General features: G+C 44.2%; 1 long non-coding RNA gene across 2 annotated transcripts in view; it reads left to right on the top strand.

The window, feature by feature from the left end:
- The window catches only part of LOC122554403, a 15,133-nt gene that overhangs the window by 1,036 nt on the left and 7,264 nt on the right, over positions 1-6,833 (top strand). For both annotated transcript variants that reach the window (XR_006312985.1, XR_006312984.1), the window contains exon 2: positions 1,809-2,178. This is a non-coding gene — a long non-coding RNA (uncharacterized LOC122554403). The remainder of the gene's footprint in view (positions 1-1,808; positions 2,179-6,833) is intronic.

The raw sequence follows: 6,833 nt of genomic DNA, 5'->3' as shown, positions 1-6,833 counted from the left end.
GGAATTCCTCTCACGGTAATACCACTTACCAAAGAGAAAAGTGTACAATGTACAACAATTTGACTCGGGCTCAAATGATACAACTTGGAGATCTGACGGGTAATTATAACTTTGCGGGGTGGTTCCCTCGACCAGCCCCGAAAACTCTGGGTGCTATCGATGGCCTTAGAGTTTCCCCACCAAAAGGAGCAGTAAATACCACTTGTTTCTGTATTCGGAATGATACCGTACTCTTCCAATTAGGAAATTCATCTTGTGTCTACACCAGCCCAGCTACTCCCACAACCATTCCCCAAGTATTGAATGGGACATATTGGGTGTGTGGCTTAAAGGCTTACCCATTTATCCCTGGCGAGAAGTACGTTCGGAGTGGCGGATAGAACGGGAATGGGTGCTGGGACCATCCAGTTTAGACACTACCTCAAAACCAGAAAGGTTGGAGTGGCTGCTGCTACCTCACCTATATAATTCCCCACTTGAGGCTGTTAAAGAGAGCCCCAGAAATACCTCGGAATAAACAGGGAGGAAGGCAAGTAACCCGGAAAGTAACTGAAGGAGATCGCCTCCTCTGGACTTTGATACTTATGTATGGGACCGCTCGAGCAGTAGAAATACAAATGTTGGCGGCTTCCCTGGAAGAGTTGGCCAACAATACTGCTGATGCGTTGGCCGAAACCCAATCCCAAGTAGCAGCCATAACGACCGAAATGATTGCCACTAAGCTAACGACCCTTCAGAACAGGATGGCTCTGGATTATATTCTAGTCGAGAAGGGTGGTGCCTGTGCACTAATTGGAGAGGAATGTTGTACATACATACCTGAGGTCTCCTCTAACATTACTGATATTTCCAAACATGTGCGAGACAAAATCGCCAAGATAAGGGAGGCCGGTAATCGGTACCGGAACAAAAAAGAATGGGAATGGGGGAATTGGGCATTGACTGACTGGGGAAGGTGGTTAGTCAATCTAGCTATCTATGGATTATTGATATTAGTGGGTCTGGTGGTAGGGTTCAATGTCCTAAAATGGGTAATGAGCCGACTGATGACATCCATTGGGGAAGGAACCTAAATAAATCATCAGGAGACCTCAGGTATGTACGTACAATCAGCAGGTGATATGCAACAAAGAGAAAGTCAAAGAATGTTTCTAGAGTTCGAGGGACGAACAACACAAATGTAAAATGTAAGATTGTGAACCTCATCGCCAAAAGGCGTAAGAGAGCAGAACATGAGAAAATTAATTAAAGGAGACTTAATAAGTGCAGAAACAACAGTTAGAGAAAAAGAAAAAAGGGGGAATTGTGGGAGATTAGAAATGTAGTTTCTGCAGTGGGGGAGGGGGCGTTGTGGAGTGAGGGGAAGGGGAACATTATACAAACGGTCGCAGAATTCTTGTAGCATGTAGCATACTTAAGACTAAGACTTTAATGAATATAGAGGGTCTTTTAAAGAAAATAATTTTAAGCTAGGAAATAACTATGAAGGGTTGTAGCTGACCATAAAAAGAAGCAGCAGGGGCATTTTACAATAAAGCTTATAGTATGATAAGAGAAACTGGATAAAAGAACAAGCTGTAACAAACAAGGAACAAAGAATGCAGACAAAGACAGCAGGATGGCCAGATAAGAAAATAACTAACAAGTGAGGTAATCGGCTTATGATAGGATGGGAAAAGGGAGGTGTGATTCCGCAACTTGTAAACTGAATAAGAAAGCTAACAGGCTCTGTTTTGGCGCGCATTTCTGATTGATTGCAGAAGTGTCCGGTATTTGCAAGACTGTAATAAATTGTTCTTGTTTCCAAGGCTTTGTCTCAGGCTGATTGATTTGTGAGTGAGTTCTGTTTCTCACAATTGGGGACTTGTCCGGGATCCAAAACTCCGACCGCTCGACACTCTTGGGACGATAGGGGAGGTGCACCTCGCCAATTTCGGTGATCTCCGACTGCCTTGCTTGTCATTCGCAGTTTGGGCGAGTACGATCTGGATGGGAGACCCTGGAAACAAGGCTGGCAGACGAGGCGGGTTCGGTCGGGCAACTCTTGTGCACAAGACTAGGGTAGGGAAAGCTCTTAAAGGATATATCCGGACAACCGGGGGCAGCGGTATTTGCTGCAGGAATTGCCGCGGGAGGGGGCGCACCGAAATGACCAGGTAACTCTGTGCACAGACCAAGGTAAGAAAAGAGACCTTTAAGTATTGCCTTGGTGGTCGGGATGTACAACACGTATGGGTAATTGGCGATATATAAAATTAAGCATATATCAATGGAAAACAGCCCGTGTCAGAAGGGCTAGTAGCTGAAGGGCTATTGAGGGTGCACTTTGTAACTAACGTATGGCCAGACATTCAGAAGAATATTCAAAAGCTAGAGGAGTTGTTGCGGGAAGCTCAAAGCGTCTGTGAGATATGGTGTCTGTGTTTGAGTGTGTGAGAGAGAGAGACAAAAGAGCTGGACAGCTAGTAGAAAGTTTAACCCTTTGTGATTTGGTTTGAATGCACATTTGTTTGTTGGTGATTGAATGTTTGTGCTTTGTTCCCTGGAGCTTGAGATCTGGGACTGTTTTGAATCTAATTTCTACTATGGAAATTTTAACATGATTTCTTTTAAGGTTAATGATTTTACAGATTATGAAATAAAATGTTAACTCCTGCTCTTTTTACAGGTCATGACTGCCTTACTATCAGTTTCTGACTAATCTCTTTTATCCTTACATAAAAGTGATTTATGGAGAACAGTTGAAGTCTTTAAAAAAAAGCATATAATTGGTCAGATTAATCGGACGAGTAAGGTGTCTAGTCAGGACCCTGAAGGGGGTGTGGAAGAAGGTGACACTGGACCTTGTTAATATTAATTAAATTAGCAACAATGGGAGGCACAGGGAGTTGCCTGTGTAACGATCGATCTGTAAATAACGTTAAAGGGGATATATCCCGCCCGATAGTTCTTTGGGGAGAATGTTGGGTAATTGGGAACACAACTCCCGGACGCGGGACAAAAAAAAGGACACTGATAAACTATTGTTGTTTTGTTTGGACTAGAGAAAGTATTAAGGCACCTGTTTTTTTTCTTTTTTTGGCCCAAATATGGGTCTGATGAAGACTGGCTGTGCCAAGATCTAAATATATACGTCAATCGGAAAGAAATACTCAGTCAAGAAGAGTCAGAATATGTGGCTTGTTGGATAGGGAGCGCGGGAGTAAAATTATGTCCCATGAATATGGAGGAATCAGGAATAAAGAAGAATGAAAAAGGGAAGCCACAATGGGATCCCTTAATGTGTTTGCCGCCCCATATACTACTCCCCGGAACGAGCCTACAGCTCCCGAAGCAGAACCGAGTCCAGACACAGAAAGGGGAACGGACTCTGAACTAAAAGATGTAGAACCTAGGGGGCTCAGAATCACTCGAGCCACCACACGTAAAGGAGGAGCAGAGATAATGGAAAATGTAAAATTATGTCCCTTACGAGAGGTTCCGATTGGGGAAGGTACAATCGGATATGTAAACACTCCCTTAACTAGCAGTGAAGTTAGGGTCTTTAAAAAGGAAATGAAAAGTTTAATAGAGGATCCGGTTGGACTAGCCGAACAATTAGAGCAATTCCTATAGCCTAATTTATATACCTGGGGAGAACTGATGGCAATTTTAGGAACGTTATTTTCAGGGGAAGAGTGAGGTATGATTAGGAGAGCGGCTTTACAGGAATGGGAAAAGAAGCACCTAGTTGGGGAAGAAGGGGCCCCAGCAGAACAGAAATTCCCAAATGTTGACCCTCATTGGGAAAATAATGACAGAGAAGATAGAGAGTCAATGCGGAATCTACGAGAAATGGTAATATTAGGAATTAAAGAGGCGGCACCTAGATCATAAAACTTTGTTAAGGCCTTTGAAGTACGACAAGAGAAGGATGAAACCCCTTCTGCATTTCTTAAAAGGCTCGAGGCCACAAGGAAGTATTCGGGAATGGATCCCAATAATCTAATAGCACAGGGACTCTTAAAGGTCCAGTTTGTAACTAAATCATGGCTGGACATACAAAAGAAATTACAGAAATTAGATGGATGGAGTGAAAGACAGATGGAAGAACTGTTATGTGAGGCACAGAAAGTGTATGTGAAAAGGGAAGATGAGAAGCAGAAACAGAAAGCCAAAATGATGGTGAAGGCAGTAGAAGAAATAACAAAAAGGAGAATGGGATCAGGGGATAACAGCAAGGGTAGGGGAGGACACGAAAGACAAGGGTCAGATACCCAGGAAAGGAGGCAACAGGCAGGGTGTTACCATTGTGGAAAAGTGGGGCATTTTAAACGGGAATGCCCGAATTAGCACGAGAAAGAGAAGCCGTTTCCCTAATGACTTTAGCTGAAGATTAGGGGAGTCAGGGGTTCCTTCCTCCTGAGACCCACCGGGAACCCTTGATAAATTTAAAGGTGGAACCTGAAGGGGAGGAGGCAGTATTTTTGGTGGACACGGGAGCGGCACAGTCATCCCTAAGTTTTAGACCTACCGGCGTTAAATCGACTAAGGAATATCTTAAGGTTTCCGGAGTAAAAGGCGAAGAATTCTTGGTGCCTATTTTTGAACCAACCCTAATTAGAAGAAATGATGAGGAAATGATAGGACAATTACTATATATTCCTGACATTGGAAGTAACCTATTAGGTAGGGATTTGATTATATTGCTGGGCTTAAAAATTGGGGTGGAGGATAGTGCAGTAAATAACGATGGCTAAGACAACCCAAGGAAGATGGATCCTCCTGGATGGAAGGAAGTTATTAAGTAAACCAGTCATGAGAAACATCCTAACCACCTTCCACCAAGGCAGTCATTGGGGCTCCCAAGCTATGTGTGACATAGTGTTAAGGAAGTACGGATGTAAAGGATGCCCGACTTGCCGAAAGATTGATAACAAAGTAACGGGAGGGGGGCCAAGAGGTGGAAGAAACCCTGGGGTAAGACCTTTTCAAAAAATACAGGTAGATTACGCAGAATTACCCCCAGTAGGGAAACAGAAGTACTTATTAGTCCTAATGGATCATCTAACTGCGTGGGTGGAGGCATTTCCAATGTCCTCAGCTACCTCGAAGGGAGTCGTGAAAACTCTTTTAGAACATATAATTCCTCGATATGGAGTGGTGGAAAGTATAGATTCAGACCAAGGTAGCCATTTTACCTCTAAGATCCTACAAGAAGTAATGGCGGGATTAGAGATCTCTTGGCAATTCCACACTCCTTGGAACCCGCCTTCCTCTGGACGGGTGGAACGAATGAATCAAACCTTAAAGAAGCAATTGTCTAAGCTAGTCCTAGAGACTTGATTACCATGGACAAAATGTTTACCTATCGTATTGCTACGCATTAGGACTGCACCTAGGCGTGATATAGGCCTCTCTCCTTATGAGATGATGTTTTGATTATCTTCCTTGGGTGGAAAAGGGGAATTACCAACTGTAGAGTTCAATGATAAGTTTTTAAAGAACTACATTGTGGCGCTCGGTACTTCTTTCTGTCCTTAGGAAGAAGGGTCTGTTGACCCAGACACCTCCACATGAGTTCACTGTACATCGAATACAACCGGGTGATTGGGTCCTGATAAAGACCTGGAAAGATACCAAACTGCACCCAAGCTGGGAGGGACTGTTCCTAGCCCTCCTAACTACTAAAACAGCTGTCCGAACTGCTGAAAAAGGGTGGCGTCATCACACTCGTGTTAAGGGCCCGGTGGACGCTCCTTCCCCTCCAGCAGAGTGGCAAGCGCATCCTACAGACAACCCTCTGAAAATCAAGCTGAGCAAAAAGAATGGACTGAGATAAGAGACTATTAAGTATTGGTTAAAAAACTGTATCCCAAAACAATTGTAAGTGTTGCATGGACTCACTCCTCCTTGGTATTTAAAGGGTTAGGGAATAGACAGATCGGGTTGTGAGCTGAGATGAATGGTCAGCTTTATATTGTCATGATAATATTGGTGCTAGCTGCCAAAGGGGGGGGAATCATTTTACCACTTTATGTCAGAATTATGCTAAACTAAAGGGGCATACCGACTGTTGGGTGTGTGTGGAGATCCCACACCATGGGGAATCCGGAATTCCTCTCGCGGTAATACCACTTACCAAAGATGAAGTGTACGATGTACAGCAATTTGACTCTGGCTCAAATGATACAAAATGGAGATCTGACAGGGGTAATTATAACTTTGCGGGATGGTTCCCTCGACCAGTCATTGAAAACTCTGGGTGCCATCGATGGCCTTAGAGTCCCCTTCCCCCACCCCCCACGAAAGGAGCAGTAAATCCCACTTGTTTCTGTAATCAGAGTGATACCGCACCCTTCCGATTAGGAAAATCATCTTGTGTCCACACCAGCCAAGCTACTCCCACAACTATTACCCAAGTATTGAATGGGACATACTGGGTGTGTGGCTTAAAGGCCTACCCATTTATCCGCGGTGAGAAGTACATTTGGAGTGGCGGATGTAACGGGAATGGGTGCTGGGACCATCCAGTTCAAACACGGCCTCAAAGCCAGAAAGGCTGGAATGGCTGCTGCTACCTTGCCTATATAATTCCCCACTTGAGGCTGTTAAAGAAAGCCCCCAAAATACCTCGGAATAAACAGGGAGGAAGGCGAGTAACCCGGAAAGTAACCGAAGGAGATCGCCTCCTCTGGACTTTGATACTTATGTATGGGACTGCTCGAGCAGGAGTAGAAATACAAAAGTTAGCAGCTTCCATGGAAGAGTTGGCCAACAATACTGCTGATGCGTTGGCCGAAACCCAATCCCAAGTAGCAGCCATAACGACCGAAATGGTTGTGTAAGAAATG

This window comes from Chiloscyllium plagiosum, chromosome 11 (assembly GCF_004010195.1).
Source record: "Chiloscyllium plagiosum isolate BGI_BamShark_2017 chromosome 11, ASM401019v2, whole genome shotgun sequence".
NCBI lineage: Eukaryota > Metazoa > Chordata > Chondrichthyes > Orectolobiformes > Hemiscylliidae > Chiloscyllium > Chiloscyllium plagiosum.
This window is presented reverse-complemented; position numbering and strand designations above follow the sequence as displayed.